Genomic DNA, 27,070 nt, shown 5'->3' with positions numbered 1-27,070 from the left:
TTTACTTAGAAACTCCTGGGGAAACTTGTGCATCTAGTTGTTTAATCTCAACACTCTCATGCACCGTCTCTCAGTAGTGCCTGGTTGGGAATGAGAGTGGGGTTGGGGGTTGTGGTGAGATACTAAATACATTCCAAACAACAAAAAAACACCTATCTCTGTGCAGCGATTCTCTCCTCAGTGTCTCGTCATCTCTCCGGCCCGAACCAGGAAGCACTCAGGCTCCATCCCCTGCTCGGTGTTCAGATGGAGAATAGGAGGCTTGGCATGATCCCCACCACACAGTGTAACGCAGCCTGTTGGGGAACATGCAAAGTGCGCAGGACGGTTTGGCAGTCACTCACACTTTGGAGTGCCTAACCACGCCTCCTCCCGGACTTCCCAGGAGCCCAGCCCCGCCCAACCTGGGTGACACTAGAAATACAAGGATAATAAAATAAATAACTTCTGTTATTATCATTCTCTTTTTTCTTTTATACTGCTCCAAGAGCAGTGTGGCGACGCTCCTTCCCTTAGCAGAGGAGTCGCGACTTCCATCTCTACACACATCCTATTATCTTTGTTCTTCTGGGTGGTCCTTACACCCTCCACTCTCAAAGATCGCTTTCCATCGTTATCTTTTTCTGTTTTTCTTCAAAGGTGTCATTGTCTGTCTCTTACTCGGTTATGATTCATTTCTTCATCTACTTTCCTTTCATCTCTCCTAGACTCACCCTGCTCCTGCTGAGCCTGACAGCATGCCCCTTGCATGCTGCTGTCAGCGTGTCCTTGCCTCCGCTGGTGATTGCCTGGCCTGGCTGATGGGACACATTTTGCTCTCATTATTCGACGCTGTAGTAACCTTCCTGCACTCATCTGTTTGTGACAAAGATGTTGGTTTTTGATGCTGCACTTCCAAACAGTTTCTGAAACGCTGCTTCCTCGCATTGTCAAATGTCTTTCTTATCTTCTCTCTGCTTTGTTTTCAGCAAGCCCTGTGGTTCTCTATCCCTACCTGTCTCTTTAATTTTGGGTTGCGGTTGCACTCCATATGCTAATATAGAAACAGAAATAATAAATTTGCGCTGTTGCTGTCTGGGAAGTTCGTCAACCTCATCTGCTTCACGCTCAGTGTAGCGCTTTGAAGGGTCCGCGCCCACGGTTGTTGCCCATCCACCAGCACAGACCCGTCTTTTTTTTATTTATTTATTTAGATAGATTTTGTAAAGGCACAAACTTGACCCTTGCAGGTATCACAGCAATTTACAAGTATACAGAGAGCAGAGCAATAACATATTCGAGAAAATCCAGATTAAAGTAATACCTGGAACTCAAGGGTACGCTTGACAATGTACAAAGAGCACAGGAGATAAACCAATAAAAACAAAAGTATCATAGTCTAGAAAAACAGCAGGTTCATGAAGTGTCCAGAAAAGGGAGGGGAATTTCAGGACTGAGAAGGCGAAAACACAAAGTAGTTGGTTTGCCTTAGACAAGAGGAAAGTTGAGGAATCGAGATGGTATCTGAGGATGCCGCGCCATGCTGCGTTCTTTTATGCATGCCCTGCATGCACAGCATGCCATGCCTTCTCTTCAGTGCTGCCACAGGCTCTAGAATGAAGACATCACACTACCCTGGAGAGGGGCACCCCTTCAAGACATGAGGTGTGAGGGCCCATTACCCAAGCCCTAAGGGTGAAGAGACGCAGGAGGAGAAATTAAGACTGGGTTTGGCAGCCTAGAAATAGTAACAGGCCAGGCCAGTAAACATCCATTTTGAAAGCATATAGCAATCAACCTATCAACAAGAGATGTAGCTGCAACGACTGTCTAGTGGACGGTATTTAGAGCGGGCGCTAGTGGCACATTGTAGGTCTAGCTTAGAGACAGCTGTAGTTGTCGCATCAGCCTCGTGTAATAATACATATTTACATACAGGGCTTTGGGCCTGCCCCCTTCATCCACTGCACTTGTCAACAGCCATTCATGTTTTTCTTTCACTCACCACACCATACAGAACGGGGCGAAGGGTCAGCCCACGTCAGCCATTGGCTCTCATGCACAGTGAGTGATGACGTTGGACCTCATCACATATGTTCATCGGTTTAAAAAGTCTGTGTCATAAAAAATCTGAGAGGATTGATGTCACTCCACAAGAGGGTAACCCCTCGAAAGCCAGTGTCCCCGCTGGATGGGAGGTAGAGAGGTTGTGTCTGGCAGTAGAGCTGGCTGCGGCTCCACTGTGAGTATACCAGTGTCCCCGGGGGATGGGAGGTAGAGAGGTTGCTTCTGGTGGTAGAGCTGGCTGCGGCTCCGCTGTGAGAATACCAGTGTCCCTGGTAGATGGTAGGTAGAGAGGTTGCTTCTGGTGGTAGAGCTGTGAGAATACCAGTGTCCCCGGGGGATGGGAGGTAGAGAGGTTGTATCTGGCAGTAGAGCTGGCTGCAGCTCCGTTGTGAGAATACCAGTGTCCCCGGGGGATGGGAGGTAGAGAGGTTGTATCTGGCAGTAGAGCTGGCTGCAGCTCCGTTGTGAGAATACCAGTGTCCCTGGTAGATGGGAGGTAGAGAGGTTGTTTCTGGTGGTAGAGCTGGCTGCGGCACTGCTGTGAGAATACCAGTGTCCCCGGGGGATGGGAGGTAGAGAGGTTGTTTCTGGTAGTAGAGCTGGCTGCGGCTCTGCTGTGAGAATACTGGTGATTCCCCAACTTCCAACTGAGGCAAGGAGCCAAGTCTCGACCAAACGGAATTCATTTTAGACTGATTTTCCGTAGTCACCCGACTTTAAGCGAGTTTGTATGCCCCTCCACACACACTTTTCTCTCTTTTAGATTATATATTAGAACCAGGGGGCGCCACTAGGTTTGTTGCAAGGAGAACTGTTATCAGGAACTTGGATTTGATGTGCCCCCTTAACTGTCAGATTTCAGGTCTGACCTACAATAATTTCTGGTTAAACTTTATTTGTGGACAGTACTCCGTTGTGTTGTAGCTAGGTGCACATTATATATACCTCATAGATATCTAACGTAAAGCAGATATTGTGGGCACTCAAGGTGGAGGCCCCGAAGTGTGCCCCGAGTGCAGAGACTCCCCCACGACTGTGGGGCCTCTGTCACGAGTGCATAGACTCCCCCATTACTGTGGGGCCTCCGCCACGAGTGCAGAGACTCCCCCCGACTGAGGGGCCTCAGTCACAAGTGCAGAGACTCCCCCTTGTCTGCGAGGCCTCTGCCACGAGTGTGCAGACTCCTCCATGACTGCAGGGCATCCGCCATGACTGCAGAGACTTCCCCACAACTGCGGGCCTCTACCATGAGTGCGGAGACTCCCCCACAACTGCGGGGCCTCAGCCACGAGTGCATAGACAACCCCACGACTGCGGGGCCTCCGCCACGAGTGCAGAGACTCCTCCATGACTCCGGGCAACCACCAAGTGCAGAGACTTCCCCATGACTGCGGGGCCTCAGCCACAAGTGCAGAGAATCCTCCATGACTGCGGGGCATCCGCCACGAGTGCGGAGACTCCCCCACAACTGCGGGGCTTCAGCCACGAGTGCAGAGACTCCTCCATGACTGCGGGCCTCTGCAACAAGTGCGGAGACCCCCTCCACAATGCGGGGCCTCAGCCACGAGTGCATAGACTCCTCCACGACTGTGGGGCCTCTGCCATGAGTGCAGAGACTCCTCCATGACTGCGGGGCCTCTGCGACAAGTTTTGAGACTCTTCCACTACTGTGTGGCCCCTCCACGATTCTGTAGGCCCATTTGTGAATCAGTCCCAGAGTGTCTGAATGGTATAGACATCCCTTCTAGAGAGAAGAGGAAGTAGGTGAGATGAAAGTGGACAATAACTACCTTGACCCATGTTTTGAGAACTCATGGATGCCTTCTTCAGGATACAGAGCACAAGGCATTGAAAAGATGAGTACTTAGCATGAGTGTAACTCCCCCTTGAGGTTGACAAGCATACACTCGCGATAGTATCGCCATCGGCACCCCTCAGTTCCCCCTCCACAGGGAATACATACCCAATAATAACACACACCCAGACTGTTTGGTTGGGTAAAACTTGCTGCAGGTTTATTACATTTGCCATTATGTAATAGGTGGGTTATCTTACGGGCGATCCATGGGCAGGCAACCAACTGGGCCGCCTGCCCACCTGATGAGCCGGGCAGCACTGGGGCGAACCCCGCCTTTGCCGCCGTCCAAGTGATTCTCTTACAGGATCACGTGACCGTTGGTAACTTCTACTCACGCCCCTTCCCGGGGCGGAGCGTCGCATAGCAAACCCTCGGTTGTTCAGGCCCACAACCGCCCGAAGGACTAGCAGGGCGCCAACACGGCTTCAAGGACCCTCCCATAAGGCTCCTCCGATTTGGCTCTGGCACCCCCTATGGTACCGCGCAGAGGTACACTTGGTACCGGCCTGCTTCCAGATCGCCCTGTAACTCCACCATAGCTCTGGAGGTGGCCCACGTCACCGCCAGGGCCCCCCACCACAGCTGTAGCCTACCTGCAACCTCTTATCTCTAACACCTCACTCAGGTCTAAGAGAAATAGGTCCATGCCAACTGGTGACAAGTGCACCCCATCTTTGTCAAAGTCCCCCATCACACTCTCTTTGATCATCTCATGTCTTATAAAACCTAGGCCCCTCTGGTCAGCAAACTTGCGCATTGACCCATTGAGGCGCCTCCCGGAATGCTCTACTGCCTCCACTGATTTGGCCCCCCGCCAAGTTCTGCGTGGAATCATCTCTGACCAGAGGACATCGCACTACCCTAAGCGCTTGCAGATCTCCCCTAAGTCCCTTTTCATGGCTTGCAGCAGAAGCCTTCTCCCAAGAGCAATGAGGTCATTCCCACCCAGGTGAATCACTAAGATTTTGGGGTGGGGGGACCCCTGTGCGACCAGTCTCTGCTCCAGCTTGTTCCGGAGCTCGCTCCATCTCATGTCAGGGAAACCCATCCACTCAAACTGTGTCTGTGGGAAGTGCCTCATCCAGTTCCGGTGCGACGCCCATTGAGCCACCCTGGAGATAAATGAATGCCCGATCACCCACACCCTAGTAAAACAAGAGACACGGTTTACACTCCTGGTCATTTAATAATTTTGTAAAATATACACACAATAATCAATGCCACTACAAATCACTGCACACAAAAGAATTTGAAAGGTACCTCACGGGCGAACGTATCGTTTATAGCAGTCTGACTCCCACCGCCCCACCTTCTTCACCCTAGCAGGCTCCAAGCCTGCCATATGAGCAGCCGTGGCCGCCCCAATCCTGAATGAGTGACTGGAGTATCTCTTCTCTGGCTGATCCAAACCTGCCCTGGACAAGCTGGCCCTGATCATTCTTTCTATTTGATATCTGGTCAAGGGGGCCTGGTCCATATGCATCAGCAAATAGCCCGGGGCAGGGGGACGGCACACCAAGAGCTTCTTAACCCAGTGGACCGGGCAAAACCTAGGGTCCCTGAGGGGCCTGAGAACCACGTCAATTCCATGCCCTGCCTGGTCGGTCTTTGACCTCCAGAGTCGGATCGACAGGGAGTCTGTGATGGACACGTCTGAAATGCCTAAGGCATCCCCTGAATTGTCGGTCTTGGACCTGGCCACCAGCTCACTAATTCGGAATGCGCAGAAAAAGGCCAAACAGAAAGCAGCCGCGAAGAGGGTAGCCTCGTACTTTGAATAGGTAACCCCCTCCAGAGCGCCCAGCATACCCATGAAGATGTTGAAATCAATGGGGGCCCTATTGTCCGGCACCCTGGGCTCATCCCTAGCGCACCCCTTGAGAGCGGCCCTTATGGTGAAAGATTTCGTTGGGTCTGTCCCCCCTGACAGCCTGGTGTCGTGGCTCACCGACGCCAGATGGCTACCCACCCATGAGTGGCTTTATCCCTGCTCCCTTGCCCACACCACAAATGCTCTGACTCTCCTCTCTATTGGTGCAGCCGAAATGCCCAGTGAATGAGCCACCGTCCTGAAGGTGGCCATGTGGGCACCATAACGCCTCCGGGTGTCTGCAGCCAATGATGTCTCCCCCATAGTTCTCAGTCGTTGGCCCACTGCAGGATCCTCCAAAGGTGCCCCGGGAATGGGGTCATCTGTGCTCTCGCCCGCGGCCAGGCCTCCCTGAAGCGGAGCCACTGAAAACGAGAAAGAGCATCAGCTGCCACATTTTTTACACCTTCAATGTGTCTTGCCCTGAATTCCACATTGGCGCGCAGGCACATCCTAACTAGTTCCCTCAACAGGCATAGGACAAGGCGGCACCTGGCTGTCTGCCCATTGATGGCCTGGACTACCGCCATGTTGTCAGACCACAATAGGACCTTTCTGTCCGACAGGGTTTCACGCCAAAGGTGTAAAGCAATTACGATGAGAAACAGCTCAAGTACCGTGATGTTCTTTGTGATCTTGCGCCTGCGCCAGGCATTGGGCCACTCCTGGGCACACCAGTTGTCACCCAGGATTGCCCCAAAGCCCTCCCTACCCGAGGCATCCGTGAATAGGCATAGCTCCTGACTGTCCACCCATGGTTCCCGCCATATCACCGTTCCATTAAAATGGGAGAGGAAGTCGTCCCACATGGCGAGGTCCTGCTTCAAACCTGTACCTAGCTTGACCCAATGGTGCTTCTTTTTCACCCCGCTGTAGCCCTTGCTAATCTCAGAGCAAAAACCCTCCCCATGGGGATGACCCTGGCTGCAAAGTTAAGTTTTCCTAAAAGGCATTGGATGTCACCCAGGGTAGCCTTGTCTTTCCCCAGCAAAATGTGAATCTCCTGACGCAGAGCCTGTACCTTGTCCGCAGGGAGTCTGGACTCGCCGTTAACCGTGTCCAACTCAATGCCTAAAAATATCATGACTTGCGCCGGACCCTCAGTTTTGCCCGGTGCTAGAGGCACACCCAAGTGTTTTGCCAAGTCTTGGAAACACTGCAGTGCTCGGGCGCACTCCTGCGTGTCAGCCCCCCCGATGAACAAGAAATCATCAAGGTAATGGGTCACTCCCGCTACCCCGTACTTGCTCATTAGGGCCCATTGAAGGAAGGAGCTGAAAGCCTCGAAGTACGCGCAAGACACTGAGCAGCCCATGGGCATGGATCTGTCATAGAGAACTTTGCCCTGCCACTTGAAGCCCAGGAGGTGTTGGCTCTCAGGGTGGACCGGCAGCAGTTTGAACGCCGACTCTATGTCTGATTTGGCCAACCACGCTCCCTTGCCTGCCCTCCTGATCATGTCTACCGCGAGATCTAGGGAGCAGTAGGACACCGAACACCTCCATTCCTCCAACCAAAAATTTACTGAGTCCCCCTCCGGGTACGACAAGTGCTGTATCAACCTGAAAGATCCAGGCTCTTTCTTTGGCACTACCCCTAGGGGGGAGATTACGAAATGCGGCAAGGGAGGGGGGCTGAACGGGCCCGCCACCCTACACAGGGCCACTTCCTTCTTTATTTTAGCCAAAACTATCTCAGGGTGGTCCCTCGCTGATTTGAGGTTCTCCGCATCCCTGCTCACTAGGGGGCCTAGGTATGGGATGCGAAAACCTTCCACAAAGCCTTCCGCAATGAGGGTGCCGTCTTTGCTGTTGGGGTACCCATGGAGCAGGGGAAGGAGGTTGGCAATGCTAATGGGGGAGGGACCTTTGCCCAGGGTGGGAGGGGCAGGGTCCAGCTCGTGGGGCTCGGGGGGCCTGCGTTACCGTTGGGAGGCAAAAGGGTACTGGGTGTTGTCGGAGGGACTTGGACCGGGCAGTGCTTACTTGTCCTGCCTAGCCGGTGGTTGGCCCGAGCTGTCTCGCTTGGAGCAGGAGGAGGCAGTGTGGGGGGCCCCACACTTACTGCAGTTTTGGGCGAACCTGCACGCTTTGCCCCATGAACATGAGCCGGCGTTGAACAGCCTGCAGGTGCCGTTGGACTGTGATCTGAAGCCCGGCTTATGCCCCCCCCGGCCCCCCCGAAAGGGTTTCCTTGTCTGTCCCTTCCCTTCCTGCTTTGTCTCTTTGCTCTTGTCACAATTAGAGGTGCTTTGCTTAGCTGTCCCTTCCACTGCGTGCTTACCCATATGCATTATCCAGAGCCTAACCTCCAGTTGGTCCCACTCTAATTCCGGACAGATTGCCCTCTTTTTCCTGAAGTCACAGTCATACCGGTACCAGCCCATACCCCTGCTATTTGCGGCCTCTTCCGTGATAACACTTGCATACTGAAATAGCCCTGGCCCTTGATCCGGGAACCTTTCCATTATTACCGCCGCCAGTATGGCGAAGGCTTGGCCCCATGTGACAATGTTCTTTTCGGGCCAGTTTTGAAAGCACACCTTCTTATCGTCCTCCTTGGCGCCCATCTTCCTAGTGTCAATCCCTTCAGCCCCATGCAGGAGTAATGTGAAAATATCAATAAACTCCCTCCGCCAGATACCCTCTTTGGCAGCCAGGGGGACTTGCCACCCCGGGGAGCAGCGGCCGGATAATAGCGGTGCCGTGGTTAACAAGGGCTTAGGCACTACTGCGAGGGCTGACACTGCTGGTGGCCCCGCCGGTGGGACCACCGTGGTTGAGTTAAGTGCGTTCATCGCCATGGGTAAGGCTGGGTTGGCTGCGGGATGGATCGTCGGCGGGGGGACCCCCACAACTGTAGGCTGTCCTCCCAAGGGCAAGGGGATTGCGAGCGCCAGTCCGCCCCCCTGAGCCAAGGGTGCGCTGGATGGGCTGCCCACCTCCCCCCAAACTTGTGTGAACGCTGCCGGCACCGGGGCCCCCCCGGGGAGGGTGAGAATGACGGGCCCAGCACCAATGGGAGGTCTAGCCAGCATTAAGCCCGCTCTGACCTCAGACATGAAGCTCCTCAAAGTGTCAGAGAGCTTACCGAGGTCTTCCGATGTCGCGAAAGCCACCGGGAGAGGGCAGCTGGCAGGTGCGAGCGGTGGTCCATCTCCCAAAGCCAGGGACACCTGGAGGGGGGTTGCGGCCCGAGGGGGGGCCACGGCCCTGCCCCTCGCAGTCGGTTGCTCCGTCGGAAAGTCTTTGACCGTGGGGCGACGTATCCTCTTGGACCTAGAGGGGCCTGCTTCGTCACTGTGCTCCTGCTCTACGGGCGGGACCTCGCTGGCGATTCCAGAGTCCTCTGGGTTGTTGGTTCTCAAAAGTTTGGTGGCCCAAGCCAATCCCTTGGTCTTGGCTAGTTCGAGGAACGCTGCGATCCGTGCATCCTCGGAGATGCCTGTCTGGGTCTCCTCGACTTGGGACCTCATCGTAAAAAGCGGTGGGGATCCCTGACTATCCATCGAATTTCGAGCGTGTGCCTCCCAATCTGGAAGGAGAAGGAAACCACACACTTACCCCCCCAGAGTGCTCTTGGCCCAAGCCCTAGTCCGGGGAACCAGCTCTGGCCCCCCGTGGCTAAGCCGTACTTACTTAACAAAATGAGAGACGCGGGCGACCGGCGTGCTGTCCAGACAGGCGTTCCAGCGGCACTGCAGCATGCAAGTGTCACTTTGGTCTCCTCGTCCAAATCTCTACTCTTCCCACACTGGGCTGCTGCAAAGACAAACAAATGTGAGGCAAGGGAGGAGAGTGTTGCACCCAGCCTCCTAGCGTGACCAGCGTCCCCCTCTCCCCTAGCTTGAGCGCAATCCTTAGTAAACGGCCGGGCTGCACTGCACCCTGTCCAAGCGGGTGTCTTCTACCCCCCGGTCCACCCCCCGCTCTGCACCCCTTAGCCAATCATGAACTGTTGTGGGGAGGGGGGGGGTCATTGGGTGGGGGTTAATGCATTTGGTCCCTGTGCTTGGAACAGGTCTGGCCGCCCCTTCACCCCCCATGACCCGTGATTGTTATGTGGAAAACGCCCCCCTTGCCTCAGAAAACAGCATCCCCCCCCCCCAGGGTCCTATTGTGCGACCCCAAGCAGCTTTTTTAGTTTTTTTTATTTGCGCAAGCCAAAGCCGGATGTGGTGGCACGCCTACCATGAGGGCCTTGTGTGAATCATTTTCCTATTTAAAATAGCACTGCCCGAAACGCCGGTATTGTCATGCCTGCAACCCGGTATTCCCAGGCGGTCTCCCATCCAAGAACTAACCGGGCCCGACCCTGCTTAGCTACCGAGGTTGGCGAGATTGGGCACAAAACAAACACATTCTTAACTCCCTCACTGTTTTCGTCCCACTTGCCTGTTCTGAAACTAGCCTCGACGTGCACTGTCTTTTTCCATATTTACATGACGCGAACTTGACCCGAAGGATTGGAGCGCTATGCATGAGCACCGTATTTCCATTACCCAGAATTGGAGCGCTATACCTGAGCATCGAATTTACATTACACAATCTGGCACGGGGGGATTAAGTGATTTCCCAGAGTCACAGGATGAGGACGTGACCTTGAGGTTCGAACCCTAGTTTCCGGCACCGGAGTCGGCAGGTTAAGCCGACGGACCACATCCAAAGCGTGCAGCCTGGCCCAAGCGCCGGGGGCCGTGAGCCAGGTGCTCGCCGTAGGTTAATATTTCGCCGCGCTGCCTGCCCAGCTGACCGGCGCCCGTGGCCACCCGCGCCCCGCACATAAAAAACGGGCGGTCGCGACCCAGAGGCCCCGGAGCACCACGTGACCTCCCACGGATCAGAAACTGTTGCGGACATGGCGGGACGGCTCGTCAGCCAATCTGGCCCTACATGTTGATTGTACCCCCATTACGAACCGCACTCTCATCCCCGCTCGAAAGCCAGCAGCCCCAAGCTGCAACACAACATGCCCTAACCTAATACGGGCATACATAGCGTCGGGGTAACCACCAGGCACGGGCCCGACGCATCACAAATGGCAAGGCATGCTGCCGCCTGAAGCCACAACCGCTGGCGATAATCGAGAAAGAGACAGGGTGCATAAGGTCTCTACTCATGTGGGGGAGCCGGCGGAGGCCGCGGCCTACAGATATACTAATGCCCCCATCGCGGCAACAAACCATCCCGCGACCCTGCGAAACGTGTGCCGCACACCGCGCACATTTCCGGCCGACCGCTCCCTATGCCCGTGCCACCCTAATCAGTATGCCAGGCTGAAAGCCCACCTGGGGTCCCGCGTGAGGCTCGCACCTCCCCCGCCCGTGGCAGTCCATACCACAGGGCCCCGTACAACCTGGTGCTGCCCAGGGACAGGGCCGGGGCGGGGGAAGGGTAGAGAGCAGGACTCACCGTTCTCTTGGGGCAACGACGAAACGATGACGAGCGACCCTCCGGCGTGCGAGGAGGGATGCGGCGTGCGAGGCGAACAAGAGGTTGCCAGCATGGTGGGGGAAGGCTATATAGCCTCCCCCCCGCCCAAAGGAGGCCCGGAAGTGACGCCCCTCGCGTCACTTCCGGGCAGGAGAGAGAAGGGTGACACCGGCCGGCGTCCCCTCCCCCTGAAAGGGGGGGTGGGGAGGGGTGACCATTGCCCAGGCGATACTAGGGCGCTGACCGCTCTAGTGGCCCCCTGCGGGGGCCGCGGTCGGCGCCATATTCCTCATTGCATCATGTGTGGCGACTTAGTGTAGCTGATTAAAAAGGCAGCGTTCTTGATGTAGCAGGCTCAGTGAGAACACTAAGCACAGGCTAGAGCAGAGTGAGTTGGAGGCAACAAAGATCCTCCCGTTTTTGAGGAAATAGGGGAGGTATGGCAGAGGAAAAACCACCAATAGATACTACAGACATTTACCAGCTCCCCTTTCACAAGTGGGAGGATCCTTTCCCGACACAAAGTAATGGGCAAAGGGGGGACGAGGAGCCAAATAAAGGTCCAGTGACTCGTGCTCCTGAACATTACGATTAAATCTCACAGGAGTCACCGTTCCTATGGAAAAGGAATAAAGGGAAAAAAGTACAAAACTATGGTCGTTCTAATACTATGTTTACAGGGGACTGTGTGGTCTGATCTTGGAGCCCTCACACACTCCAAAGGATGACATGCTTCATCATTGGGCAATGCTACTCGTCGGGCCGGCGCTGCAATGCCCTACGGGTCCCCTGAAGGGTCACTTTATCTGAGAAAGCTGTATGGGTGTGTGGGGGATGAGTGGCAGTAATGTCCTAACGTGAAGTCTAAAAGATGACTGGCGGGGTGGCTAAATAATTTATTAGAATAAATGTCCTTCTGCCATCATTAAAAAACCTGTAGGTTGTGCTGCTTAAGGGAGATATTGGCCCTCAGAAGCTGGAAGAATGTAGCATGTCCCTAATGGACATGTTTAATGATCATAATGTTTTGCACTATTTATTCGTCTCAGGAGGAGATCCCAAGTGCTTTTTCAGGCCCGGAAAGAGTGCAGTGGGTGAAATGAACAATGAGTGGCCTGTATCCGTTAATCTAGTGCCACTGAAAAGTTATATAGTATTCTAGATAGTAAAGGTACCCCATGAGATGCGGCTGTGGGTATCCTCGAGACAGTTTCTCGTAGGTATGAGCGGCCTGTTCAGCTACCTGACCTCACTCTGTCTCCGTAGCCCTTTAAACATTTAAACATTTAAACCTGTAGGGCATTGCAGCGCCGGCCCGACGAGGAGCATTGCCTAATGATGAAAAAGGACATCCTTCGGCGTGTGTGGGGCTCCAGGATCCTGTCCTGGCCATAAAATCTAAGTTGTACTTCCGAGCTCTACGGTCCATAGTAAAATGAAGAGAGTAAAACTGTGAGGAAATATTAAATGCAGAGGGCTGAAGAGTACAAGGGCTGCCCACTCCCTCGTTTCCTGCCCGCGGCACAAGGTTAAGCCATGGTACTGCCACGCCTGGTACCTGGGCACATTTGTCTCTCTGTGCCACCTCCACTATATAATGAAGCCAAAGCTCGTCCAGGTGTACCCTGCTCAGGACCGGATGAACACTTCAAAGATGGAAGGATACAAGGGCCTGCCCTCTCCAGGGACATGTTCAAAGCCCTCTCAGACCCTATCCCAGTCTCATTAAGATTAAGGGTGGGCGTAGTGGGCGTAGTGGGGCTACGTGAAGCAGCGCGTAGTGTGCCCAAATCTACGCACACTACGCGCTCCGCATAGCCCCACTACGCGCCACCCGCCTCCCGCCCGCCTTCCTTTTAAAACATACCCTGAATTTATAATAAATAACAGTAAAGACACTTACCTGAAGCGCGGCGTCTCCAGGGCTCCCTCTTCCTGGTTTCCAACTTCTTGCGAGAAATGCGCATGCGCGGACGCCCACGCATGCGCATTTCTTGCGAGGAATGCGCATGTGCGGGCGTCCGCGCATGCGGGGGATCGCGCTTTGTATTGCAGTCACTACAGCCTGACACAGCCACGCAGCAGCAGCACCAACCTGGCTCCTGGGCACGGGGAGAGAGTTTTCTTCGCCACCCCGCAACGCTGCTTCTAGCCTCCCCCGCCGCCTCTCCTTCCATCGAGGCCGCTGTTGGGGGGGGACTACAACACCCAGCATTCCACATAGGAACCGCCCATTTCCGGCGGAAATCGCGCCCGGTGGCGCTACTTTTGCAGACCCTTTCCCGGTGGAGCGGGGGGATCGCGCTTTGTATTGCAGTCACTACAGCCTGACACAGCCACAGCCACGCAGCAGCAGCACCAACCTGGCTCCTGGGCACGGGGAGAGAGTTTTCTTCGCCACCCCGCAACGCTGCTTCTAGCCTCCCCCGCCGCCTCTCCTTCCATCGAGGCCGCTGTTGGGGGGGGACTACAACACCCAGCATTCCACATAGGAACTGCCCATTTCCGGCGGAAATCGCGCCCGGTGGCGCTACTTTTGCAGACCCTTTCCCCGCGTCGCGGGACGCGCGCGGGCGTCGCCGGGCTGAGCCCGGGCAGAGGGCGGGCCGTCTGTGGCCGTCAGGGGCCAAAGGAGGCCGGGCTGGGCCATACCCTTTACTGTGAGCGCTAAGAATCCGATTAAGGTGATGCCCTCGCCAGGACCACGTGATTCTTTATTAAGGGAGGGGGGCAGCAACACAGGGACACTGGACAAATACTTCAAACCTGCCAAAGGAGATGCAGGTAAAGAAAATTCCCTAGAGAGACGAAGGGTGGAGCGGCGGCGCTCCATCGAATCCATGAAGAGTAGACCTCTGACAGAGACCACCTCCCATCTTATGTCTCAAGAGGAAGGCACGCCCCCCAGTAGTTTACACCCTTTGACTCTTGAGGACCTCCCCCTCTTATTTCGGGAAATTGCTAGTCCCCCTGGAATGGCCCCTGGAAGGTCCACAGACACAACTCCTCCCACGATACGTGACACCCCCGTTAATTTGGTCACCCAAACTTCCCCTTTGTATGCAACTAAGAATGGTAATCCAAAACAAAGTACTGCGCGGGAACTGTTTAGGCCTCCACCAAGTAAGCGTAGTAGGAAGTCTATGAAGGGGAGGGGGAAAGCCAAACCACTTCATTTAGACTTTGGCAAAAAACTTACAAGTGCCCAACAATCGGGGAAGGATATGGAGATTGTGCCTACTGTTTCCCCATCCAAGGCCCTTGGCCCCAATATAGTTACCACCAATAACGACCTAGTGGCCAATGCACCTAATACAAATCCCCCTCCCATATCTATAGAGAGTATAGAATTTCTACTTCGCTTCCTTCTGCAGCCCATTAGTGATAGTCTGAAAAAAGTGGAGATCAGGCTCACTCTACTGGAGACATCCCTTACTACCCTGAACACTGTAGTTAGCAAGCAATCTAAAAACATGGGGCCCCATCTCTCCGCAGGAAACCCTCCCAAAATAGGAGTTCCACAGGATACCAATAAAGTCCCCGCTGATAGCATGCCTATTGTCCCCCCCCTGCAGCCATTAATGGCTATTCCAGCCCAGGTACCACGCAGTAATCCAACCCATAGGCCCTTACAAACAATAGACCTCGCCCATCAAAGTTTCCAGACAGGGAGTAACGGTGGCCACCAAGAAGCCCTCTAATCTCCCCAGGCTGGCATGCCCCAAGAACGCGAAGACCAGATCTGCCGCCAGAAGCTAACAGTTTAACGGTGGTTCTAGCAGGCGCTCCCCAATTAAGACCAGGGGAAAATGAAGATTACCAATCTCTAAAGAGAAAGGTCATCAAATGGTTAAACTTGAACCGACCTCTACCATCTCATTTTAATAATGAGATTATTATGGTTAGAAGGGTCCAGTGGTTAGGGAAGACCAGGAAAACAATAATAGGGGACTGTATTCTGGTAAGCTTTAAGGACCCGGGCACTGTTCTGCACATCTGTGAAGGAACAAACAGATCACTGGATTCTACTATCCAGACCCTCCCAGTATCCTTCTTTTCCCCCCCTATCCGTATGCGTCATCCTCCATCGCAGGATGAGTGGATAAGGGTGGAACATAAACGCAGACATAAGGATTATGTACAACGCCCAAACCTCCAAGTGCAGGAAACACCCTATTTTTATTCTAACCGTTTCAACTGTTTGAATGGTTTAGATGGGGTCGATTGACTTCCGGTCAACACGCTAATGTCTCAAGATTGTGGCCCCTGTAGTTCCCTCAAGTCATCCACCCCGACTGATGGTAAAATCCCTGGGCCACTGAGCAATCCAGTGTCCATGGATGATTTATCCGACCAAAATGTTGCCAATGCCTCCGGGACATCGAATGAGCCAACACCTGTGGAGAACGACTCCAGCGGACTTTTCGAGCTAATAGTCCCTACTGCTGGTAATGCGCCAGAATTCCCGATTGCAGTAGAGTCTGGAACCATTTCCTCTAATACTTCTGGCATGGCACTTAACACCCCTGATCATTTGAGGCTAATTTGCTGGAACATTGCTGGACTGGCTAACAAACTGGGTGACCCGGACTGGGTAAAATATATTGAGACTGGAGACATATGTATGTTCCAGGAAACCTGGGCCAGAGAGGACTATGGTCACCAAGGTTATATGTCATTCTTCACCCCAGCGAGGTGGGAAGGCAAAGGCCGTCCGTCAGGAGGGCTCACGGCTTGGGTCGCATCTCATCTGGGTTGTGTGGCAACGCGGTTGCCGACTAATTCTGTAGATATCCTTGCGATTTCATTAATATGGCCCAACCAAGTCAAACTTGTGTTTATTAATATATACTCTAGGCCAATGGGAATTGCAAGGGAATCACCAACCATAGATGAACTTTCCAACTTTATATCTGACCTAACGAGTGACTCATATTATGTAGTGGGAGGGGATTTTAATTCTCATTTTGAGCCACTCCCTGGCCTTTTGGACGGGCTATCATCTGATGAAGAGGTCAGATGGGCAGTACCTTTAGTGGAAGCTCCTCCTCCGAAGGCATGGACCCCACTAGCACTACAAATTACAGCCCTCACCCTGAAGTTCGGAATTAGAGCTTGTAACGGGCGAATGAAATCCGACATACCCAGTAAAACCACCTATAATAGACTGGGAAGAGAGACCCGTTTGGATTATGTCCTTGTTCAAATAGTGAAGTGGCCGACAATCCAGGATTTCAGGGTGATGAAACGGACCGATAGTGACCATAATGCACTTGAGCTTGACCTTGTTCATCCTGGCCCCCAAGCTCTTGCGAGTAACGCGGAAGGGAATAACCCTGCGCTTCTCCTTGATAATAATAGGAGAAGGATTAGGTGGGAGCATCTGGTCACTAACAAGAATAAACTCCCCCTGTTCTATGCTGGGATAACTCCCATCCTGGAAACTGTGGGGTGCTTGGATACCGAGGTAAACAATAAAGACTCCCAGGGTAAACTGTCCAAGGCCCATGAGGACCTCATAAAAGCTGCGGTACCTTATTTTACTTGCGGTCCACGAAAAGCAAAAGGGGGGCGACGTGGCAAAACACCTTGGTACAATCGAGCTTGCAGAAGGGCAAAAACAGAACTCCTTAGACTAATCAAGGAGGGCCTAGGGGGGGATAGCCTTAAACAAACCAGGCGAGCCTATAAGAAACTTATTGCCCATGCTAAGGCAGAATGGGAGGAAAACCAGTGGGAGGAACTCACTAAGGCCCTAGCGATCCAAAACCAACGTCTGTTTTGGAGGATTGTGAGTGGGGGGTCGGGGAACTTACAATCGGCACTAGAGCCCAATATAGCCCCGGGGGTGTGGCAAGCCCACTTCCAGACCTTATACAGTCTGGAGCCGGGAGAATCTCCTGTTGCTGATGAGGTGGTCTGGCCGGACTACGAAGGGGAACCAATAACGTTGGGTGAGGTGACAGTAGCCATCTCAGGACTGGCTTCTGGAAAGGCGCCGGGACTGGATGGATTACCAGGGGACATGTTCAAACAGGAGCCCACTGTTTGGGCCCCTTACCTTACCGCCCTTTTCAATGGAGTTCTTGGTGGCATGGAAATCCCTAGTACTTGGCTGGGGGCAGAGGTGGTCCCTATCTTCAAAAAGGGCTCGCCGCTCCTCCCAGCCAACTACAGGCCGATCAGTTTAATAGACGTGGCACAGAAACTCTTTGGCAGGGTGTTGCTGAATAGGCTCCAGGACTGGATGGAGGAGGTGGGTGCCCTTAGTCCCTATCAGGCAGGATTTAGGAAGGGGGTTTCTACAGTGGACCAGGTTTTTAGATTGAACCTGATCTTTTGGAGGGCAGCAAAACTCGAGGGCGGTAGTCTGTACACAATTTTTGTGGACTTACGGGCCGCCTTCCATCTGGTGCCCAGGGGGAAACTTTGGAGTGTCCTGGCAGAGATGGGTGTTCCCATGGACATCCTATTGATCTTGCAGAGGCTGCATCACAATAATTATGCCCAAGTGAGGTGTGGGAGGTCGGGGGAACTGACCGATAGATTCCCCGTTGGCCGGGGGGTGAGACAGGGCTGTGTGCTGGCACCGACCCTGTTTTGCCTCTTCGTCAACGGGGTAATCGCCCATCTGAATGCCACCGAATATACTGATGCCCCAAAGTTGAACGGCAGCAGGGTGCCCGCAATCATGTTTGCGGACGACACCCTGCTGCTATCCAAAACCCCTATGGGTATACAGAGGATTCTTGACTCCTTCGTGACCTTCTGTATTGATAGGGGGCTGGAAATTAACGCGGCAAAAACCAAATTCATGGTTTTGAACCCGGGGCAAAAATTGCGGCCAAATCCGCAATTGGGAGCTGCACGGCTCGAGAGAGTGGCCACCTTTGAATACCTGGGTGTGACACTCAACGAAACCATGACTTGGGGACCCCACCAGAATAGGGCTAACCTCAAACTTACTCAAACCACTGGGGGTATTGCCCGGATGATGACTGGTTCATCATATCGACCATTGGGGGCATTAATCCAGATATATAAGGCCCAGGCTAGGGGAATGATAATGTATGGGGCGGAATTGTGGGGCTATATGCCTTGTCGGAGTCTGTCTCTAACGGAAAACAAATTTATAAGACAGATAGCCGCACTTCCGCCCAGTACCCCGCTCCTCCCTCTGAGGCTTGATTTGGGCCTACGCCCGTTGGTCGACGAAATAAATCTGAGACCTCTAGCATTCTGGCGCAGGCTGTGGAGTAGTAACGATCTTGTAGAATATAGGGCGGAACTACTCGAACTTCTGAATCACCCAAAAGTGCTAAATATTCCCTGGGTCAAATACATCCAAGCCACTTGCATGGAAATAGGGCTACCCGACTTATGGACTGAGCCAGCGATAGCTGCACTTAATATTTCAAAAAAGTCCCTGGCAAAAGTTTATCATGATTACAAATTAGCCAGGGCGCAAGCCACCCAGGAAGAAGGGTCCTTAACTTCCGTGTTTTTTCAAAGTAAGGATGTTTACAGGTTTGAGAAGGTATTGGACCCTATCTCCCCGCTATTGGCCCGGAAGCTGTTTCTCCAATGGAGATACGGCACACTCCCCTTCCGGTTTTTTACAAGTACCTGGCCATCGGCCTCCACCACAAAGCAGTGTCCGGCTTGTGATACTACGGAGGAAACTGATTTGCATGTGGCTTTCTTCTGCCCAGCCTACAAGGCAGCACGAAAATATTGGCTCCTCCCGCTGATAAGGAATATGGGCTGCAGGGAATATGCACCAATGTATAGGATTTTAAAATCGGATGTCTCTGGCCCAACTGTCTTTGCCCTATCAAAATTTCTGACCAATGTTTGGCATACGCGTAATCGTATTCTAAAGGCGTTGGGTCCCTTTTAACCTTTGTATCTGTGATTGAATATGTGCATTGTATATTTTAGAATGGAACTAGAATTGTTTATTGTGCTACTTTGATAACTGTGTTTAATAACTTTTTATCTTAAATGCTGAATTATTTATGCTTTTTATGTCTATGTAAATATTTTATCTGTGCTTTTATGGTCATTGACCGAAATAAAGCTATCAAAGTGAAGTTATGAAATTAGATGAAATGAAAGAGGCATTTGTATAGCGCATTGCTACCCGGAAGCATCCCATCGCTGTTATGGGATGTTTGGTACCAAACATCTTGTCTTAATAAACCTGCACTGATTTCAGTGTCAGATTAATTCATAATTGCATACAGCGGACCCCTTAGAAGGGTGCCCTGAAACCTACCAACCTATAGTGTGGTCACTGACTAGTCAAAGCCAGCTTGTCACCACCAGACAATTTTCTGACCTCATGGGGAGAGCGCCAGCGCGCTCAGAGGTCAAGAACAAAGCCGGTCCTGGGCGGAGGTGTTCACACCCTCACCTGGTCAGGACCAGCCATCTGTGGCGGGAACCTTCAATAGCCTTGCTGCCTTTGAAACACGACCCCAGCCTCTCCTGATAGAAGGCGTAGGCACCCTCTCCTGTCCTCATCCCCTTTTTCGCAGGAAGACAGGCGAGAAAACGAAGAAAGAGTAGGAGGTGTGCCCCCCTCTGCCAACTCCACCCCTCAGGTGCTGGAGGCTAAGTGAAGCAGATTTTTTAGTGCCCACCATCTTGAAGATGGTGGGACTTCTCCAATCAAGGCTAGGGCTATGTACCGCCCACAGGAAGTGGTCATAATAGAGGGTGTAGACACCACAGGTAAGGGGCCCCTTGGCCACTACATTCACTCCCTTGGAAACACCCCTAAATGTAGTGTTTAAGTGGCATCCCTGGACCCTGAACCCAGTATTCATGGACACATGAAGAAGACGAATGAAAAAATGCTGTTGGACCGAGAACTGCAGACCTCGTGGTGAACTTTGGGCACAAACTCCTGCCTACTGCCACAGAACTCTACAATCACCATCCTCCCACTTGTCTCATCACTGTGTGACCTCCACAAACCCTGGAGGGTCATCACCACTTCACAAATTGCCAAGGAACTCCCTTGAGATAGAGGAGCTATCTCCCTGCAGCCGCAGGTCTAAAAAAACAGCGACGTCTGGTCCAGCTTCATTCAGCACCCCAGCCCGACCAACGTCTCTGAGTACCAGCAAAAGGTACACTTGCTCTGGAGGGCCAGCTCGGCCTCTGTACCAAGTCTTAAGGCCCCAGTAGACAGCAGAGCTGAAAAGCACGATACCTGGGGTACCAGAACCCCTGCTGCAAAACCTACAAATCTGAGTCCAGATGGACTCCAAATTTAAAGCAAGCCAGCACCCGACGAGGGACATCAGGACTCCTGAGATCCTCCTCAGCAGGGGCCCAGCAGCTCCAGAATCGTTGCTCCAAAGTTCCAGCCCCTGACCGTGAGGTGCATCTTTGCGCTCCGTTGTCCAGCTGTACATCTTCACTGCACTCAGCCTGCCCAGCTGGGGCATCTTCAAACCAGCTGTGCTCTCGTGGCCCCAGAGCCCTTGGACTTGCCTACAAGTCCCCCTTTGCTTTACTTTCACCGTTGGCCCTCTTCCTTTGTAGCATGCCAGCTACAAAGTCCCCTTGCTCCACAAAAACTTGGCCATGGAACTTTGGATTCCAAATGGTGAACCAAGAAAAGTATCTGTATTGCACTGTTTTCCGACTGCCTTTTTCCTTCCATAGGAAATGTATTGTGCGTAATTGCGCTCAACTGTAAATATTGCATTTACTGTCATTTTCTCATATTGCGAAAAGTATTTACCTTCTACCTGAAGTTCTTGGACTAAATATTTATATAAAAAGAAGTACTATTTTTCTTATTTGGACTCTTTTTCATTAATTGAGTGGGTGTATCATATATTGCCTCTGTGAGTACAACAAGCACTACCCTCTGATACGCCTAACTGCTCGCCCGCACTACCGCAACGATAGAGCAGGAGTATTATCCGATGTTGTCTCTGTAAACCGATGAGGGTCTCAGTGACCTCTCTGCACAGTGTACCTCATTGTGGAGAACTATATAGCGGAGTGGGTTTCCCACCGATTTCATTTTTCTCAGTGCTTGCAGGGTATGTCATGGGTGTTCATTATTCCGGGGATGATAATATTGCCGTGTGCAGACACCTCCATTCCATGGAGTGTGAGTTCTCGCAGGGATTTGAGCAGTGAAACCCTTTATTGGCTAACAAACACATATCTACCCATCACTTCCTCTGGTGACTTACGCCCTGCACTTGATCATGCAGCTAATACAGAGAGTTAATTTACTATTTTGTGGGTATGAACATATGACATGCTTAAGTTTGTGTGTCCTAGTGAAGCTTCTGAAATATCATGAAAGCATGAAACATGTCGACATTTCCTGAAGAAACTAGTTAATATGGTTTTTCATGTTGTACCAGCACGCTCTGAATAAAGCTATGCTTGTGATTGCCTAACACAGTTCTCTTAGAGTTTAGTATAGCTAGGTTATAGGCTTATTGGCACCTCGGTTTAGTTTATGGTGAGCACAGATAGTGACTGAGTATAAGGTAATAACACCACCTGTCACTGGAGGCTGGTGTAGATGGTCCTTCCCAGATGTCATACTGCATTTGTTGTCTTTGAGGGAGTTCTGAGTTCCAGGGGGCAGATGGTTGCAGGTTGGTGGTTCCTCTAATCTCTGCAGCTCAGGATCTTTGTTTTGGAAGTGATCAGTTCTAGGCGTTGCCTCTGCAGCCATCAGTCACCAGCTCGGAACCAGAGGTCTAGTCCTGAGGTATCCCCGTCCGATAGCTTTCCCTGCTTCTGGATGATATGCTTGTTATTTGGTAGTCCCACCAGATGAAGGATTTAATGATGTCAGGTTGCAGAATGAGGTAGACACCGACAAAGCTTGGTGAGGTGGTTCAATCTTGTGGTACACCAAAGCTGGGGTGGACACGAAGCGCTGTGAATGAGAGAGTGAGATGATGTTAGATTTGTCAAAGAGCTAGGAGGAGATCCAGTCTAGGAGGATTCATTGATGCCAGGGTCCTCAGGCCCCAGTGGAAGGGAGGAGTGGTGGATCTTGTCAATGATGGGCAGCCACATCCGGTAGTAGAAGCGTGAAAACTCTACTTCTAGCCACAGGTTTGTGCTGGTGCCGGTGAAGGAGAGGTTCTGTTCTTCAAAGAAGCCAGAAATCTGAGTGAAGGCAACACTTTTAAACTGCTTTCTTAAGAATGGGACATTGTGAGAGGACTCAGTAGCCACAGGATCTGCTGGATCGAGGCTGTTCTTGTTGATGAGCGCTCGGATGTAGAAGATCTTGAGTTTGGAGGGACAGGAGCCTGAAGTCAGGGAGTTATAGATGGTGGCACCTGTGGGTGGCGGAAGTTTCTGAGAGGAGGGTGTACTGGAATGGTTGAGCAGGGCGTGCGTTTGGCAAGTAGGCACACTAGCTGCTTGCCTTGACCAGTTCCTTGAAGTGTGGTGTATTTTGAGGTCAGGCACTGTCAGGCAGTGTTACCTTCTCCTGCCTGCTGCAGCATTGACCCAGACAATTAACACATCTCTTGTAGCCCGTGTCACTCCACCACCGTCTAAAGAGACATCACTAGTCAAGCCTGAAGGTCAATTTCCCCTCTAACCTCCACCAGCCGCCTCACCCTTCATGCTCTCACCCTGCAAAGGGTATCTATCCCTTGGAACCACAAACACGTAAAGACGGGCCTCGTTTGCGAAGTGCGCAATCTTAATTGTGTAAATTGTCTACAGTCCTACATTGCACCTTTGCCCGATGCTTCTGGGCTTGGAGCGCTTGTTGCAGGGAATCTGCACAAACACAGAACTATGCGCAGGATTATGGGACCTTGGTGTATAGGGGCTGAGCCTTCCTACCTCCTTAGTACCCACGAGCCCAGGACCGACTAGCTATAGTGTCTCACTCGCTCTCCTTCACAAACATGGAGAAGCAAATGATTAGACAACCCAGAACACAACACTCCCGGATCTCTCAGGAATCGTGGTAACAAGACACACCTTTTCGCTCGCACTCTCGCATCTGTCTACAATAAGATCTGACAGAGACACAAATATAGTTCAAATGTTTATTTTAACTAACGTTGTCTAACATACAGTGTACATCCCACAACAAGCAGAAAAATACATAACAGAAACACAGTTAGTATCGCAGCGAGTCCATACATTATGAAGGGAGATGTCATCGTATAAAGACAATGGAGAAAGGATTATAGTGCCTAACGTCCCTCCCCTTGGAAAGAGAAGTACTATTATATAATAGAAGATCTCTTTTTTTTTTTTTAACTTTTTTATTGATTATATGAGGGCCGACACAACATTACAGCAATGACAAGGATCGCACAGCATAAACACAGAAGAATTACATATGCCCGCATCAGGGCTCAGAGTTTGAAGGCCTTTAAACAAAACCTACTGACATTTACATGAACATGTCCTCATTTGCGGAACGTCATTTGGGAGGCAGCGTAAAACGGGACCTCTAGCGCTGCAGCTCCTCCACACGCAACTGAGGACCTCCGTCCACCACAAGGCCGACCACAGCAGATATGCTCAGCATGGTTTAGAAGTATAGCATGCATATAAACATATCAAAGTCAGGAAATGACAGTTAGCGGGGACATATGAAAAAGACATCATACTATACAGCGTGAGATGGTTCCGTAAGGCCATCAAACAGGAATCTGGCACAATTACATGGACAAGTAACCAATGAGGAGAGGGCAGTCATGAGCCTGTGTACATCAGGTGAAAGTGGTCCAACAGCACATACCCAGTATATGCGCGCAAACGGCAGCAGCGCATCTTGGTGTGAAGGGAGATGAGAGGGGAGGTTTGGCAAATGCGGGACCTACAGGTGCGGGAAATAGTCTTGGTTCTGAGCGTTCTCCTCTCGGGAGCAACAGAGTGTCCAGCGGGGTACCGTAAATTATGAAGCCAGCAATTAACCTACAGTGCGTGTGTGTCACTCATGGGATGTTGCAGTGAGTATGCCTGGAGTGGGCCCCAGATGTCCCGCGGGCGGGAAGAGCGAGGAAGCAATTCAGCGTTATGTGTAGAGTTGATCCTGCCAAAAGATCATATCAGAAAGCCAGTCCTTAAACTTGGGTGCCCTGCCTCTTCCCCACCTACAGGCTATTCTCCGCTTAGCGATAGCTAGGCTAAAGGAAACAAATTTACGACATGAAGCAGGAATATGCTCAGTATACCCCAGCAGGGCCACCAGAGGGGACCTGGGTACGGGTATTAGGACCATAGCATCCAAAGCCGCAGGGACATGACTCCAATAAGTGTAGACGTCCGAACAGTCCCAAGCCAGATGCAGGAAGTCCGCATTTACCATCCCACAACTCTCGCACCTGTTCGTGTCCCGCAACCCAAATTTATGAAGCTTAACAGGGGTGTGGTAGCTGCGATGCAAAAATCTGTAATGAATCAGCCGAAGCCGGCTGTTAGAGGAAATATGCTCTGTCTGCTTGCAACAGAACAGCCATTGTTCGTCAGTAATATCTTGTTCCAATTCCAGCGCCCATTTAGCTCGCGCTGCACTCGGAGGGTACTCTACATCCCTATAGAGTGCATGGTAGAGAGCGGACACCAGGTGTGACACAGAGGATGCCCGTAAAACATGTAGAGGGGATAGCGTCGCAGGCTCAGAAGGGTATGACGGGGTGCAGGCCTGTATGCCGTGCAGGGCCGGCTTTAGTGCTGGTGGCGCCCTGTGCGACAATGTTTGTTGGCGCCCCCCCCCCCAATGACCACCTCCACCACGGATTCTCTCACTAGCACCCTTTAACAGTGACCAAGTCACCATAACCACACTGTCTCAGATGCATTGAATTAGTTATATAGCGCCACTCATACCAGTGTAGGGTGTCAGAGCACTTTGCATTACACACACATTACACAGAGACAATCAATCATACGTGTGTAAATCAGTGTATAGGAAATGTCACATAAGCCAAAGGACTGAAAGTGTAGGAGTCACTCTGTAATCTACTTGGTACACGTTCTTTGCAGCAGGCATATTAACCCTCTGCACTAACTTCACCTAAAAGTCAAAACCTCAACTATACAAAATGCTGATCTCTCTCCAGGAAGATAATTAATCACAGGAGTTTTCTTGACATGTATGTGAGGCCTGGCAATTGCCGGCGGAAAGAAACGCTGCAGCAGGTGCTTCAAAAGCTTAATAAACTATCAAACATGGTGCCCCCAGGAAGCCTGCACCCGGTGCGGTGGCACCGGTCGCACTGCCCTAAAGCCGGCCCTGTTGCCGTGCCGGAGTCGAGCGTACAAGAATGTTTCCATGGAGGACGGCGGCGGATCAGAGCACAGTTGTGGGAGTGTGCAGAATGTACCATGAATATACAGGTCTCCCCAGCAGTGTAGCTTCCGTGCGCGCGCTACCTTCCTAAAAATGCCCTCCTGTAGCAGGGAGATATCTGGATGATACGTGAGCGGAAGGAGGGGGGAGTATAAGCAAGGGGCCTGCATATGATCACGGATGCGGGACCAGGTCAGGATCGTGCAATCCACTGAGGAGGAACAGAGCACCCGAGGGGAAACGCCGGCCAGGATAGCGCCACTCAGCGGGACAGGGTCAGCTAGCCAATGCTCTGTCGCAACATGGGGGGTATATCGAGGCTGGTGGAACCAATAATGAGCAAAGTGGGCTTGAGCGCAGAGGTAGTACAGTTCGAAGTTGGGTATATCAAAATCTCCTTGGGAATAGGGCCTCATGAGGGTATCCCATTGTATACATGGCTGCTTGCCTCCCCAGACCAGGCGTATCAATTCCGAGCGCAACGAGGCGAAAAAATGGCGACCAGGATCATAAGGAATATTAATACATAAGTATAAAAATGTAGGGATGATCACCATTTTTATAAGGGACACCCGTGTAGGATCCAAATTAAAATATATGATTAGCATAGTGTAACTAAAACTAGCTTATTTGATTCAGCCCCGTAATAAGGCCCTTTTAGTATAAATTAAGTAAGTATGACAGAAAGGGCCGAAAACAGAACCGCGGCCATCTTGGCCCTCAACTCTCTTGTCATGAAGGAGCTACAATCACGTGGTTCCCTGAACCCATATTTTCCTTGTTCAGCATGTACTAGTTTTAGAAGACAGGCTGAATTGTATTTACGACCGAGAAGCAAGGTCACATCTGCCAAAAGGGAGTACCAAGCAAAATTCCTTCTGAACCTGGGACGAGAAGGGAGTCACCCGGCCGATCTTCTATTCTTGAAGATAGTAGCCTTTTTTGTATCGTTGAAACTAGATATAGGATGAGCTCATTAGGAGCGCCTGGACTGGCTGGTACTTTTCCACTTGTAAGGCTTTGTATGTTGCGCTGTAATGTATAAAAGTATGAGTTTGTCAAGGAGCCAGCAGTCTTCCTCGACACACCTCTTGGGTGAGGATCGATGAGGCTCCTCTATGTAGAGTTCTCTGTCTGGCCAATAAACGCTTGAACCTTCTACGTTGCCAACTGCTCGTTATTTGACTTACATTGCGGGCCACTGGTAAGTGTGGCCCTTGAGACTAAATTTTGGTTACAACACCCGTCCGGCCATAGACAATGGAAGGGCGATCCACCGAGTAATGCAATTCGTGATGTGTTCCAGTGCACATCCGTAGCTTGCTCTCATTTAACTCCTCACGATCTGCCAATATACGGATACCTAAATATTTAACATCGGTATCACACCATTTGAGCAGATAGTCTGTATCAAAAGGGGAAACAGCGCTAGTCAACAGAAATATCAGTGACTTGGTCAAGTTTATACGAATACCAGAATGACCTCTGAATTTGATAAATTCCCGCAGTAGGGAGTTGAGATTATGGTGCGGGTCCTCAAC

This window comes from Triturus cristatus, chromosome 12 (genome assembly GCF_964204655.1).
Source record: "Triturus cristatus chromosome 12, aTriCri1.1, whole genome shotgun sequence".
Classification (NCBI taxonomy): Eukaryota; Metazoa; Chordata; class Amphibia; order Caudata; family Salamandridae; genus Triturus; species Triturus cristatus.
Note: the sequence above shows the minus strand (reverse complement) of the source record.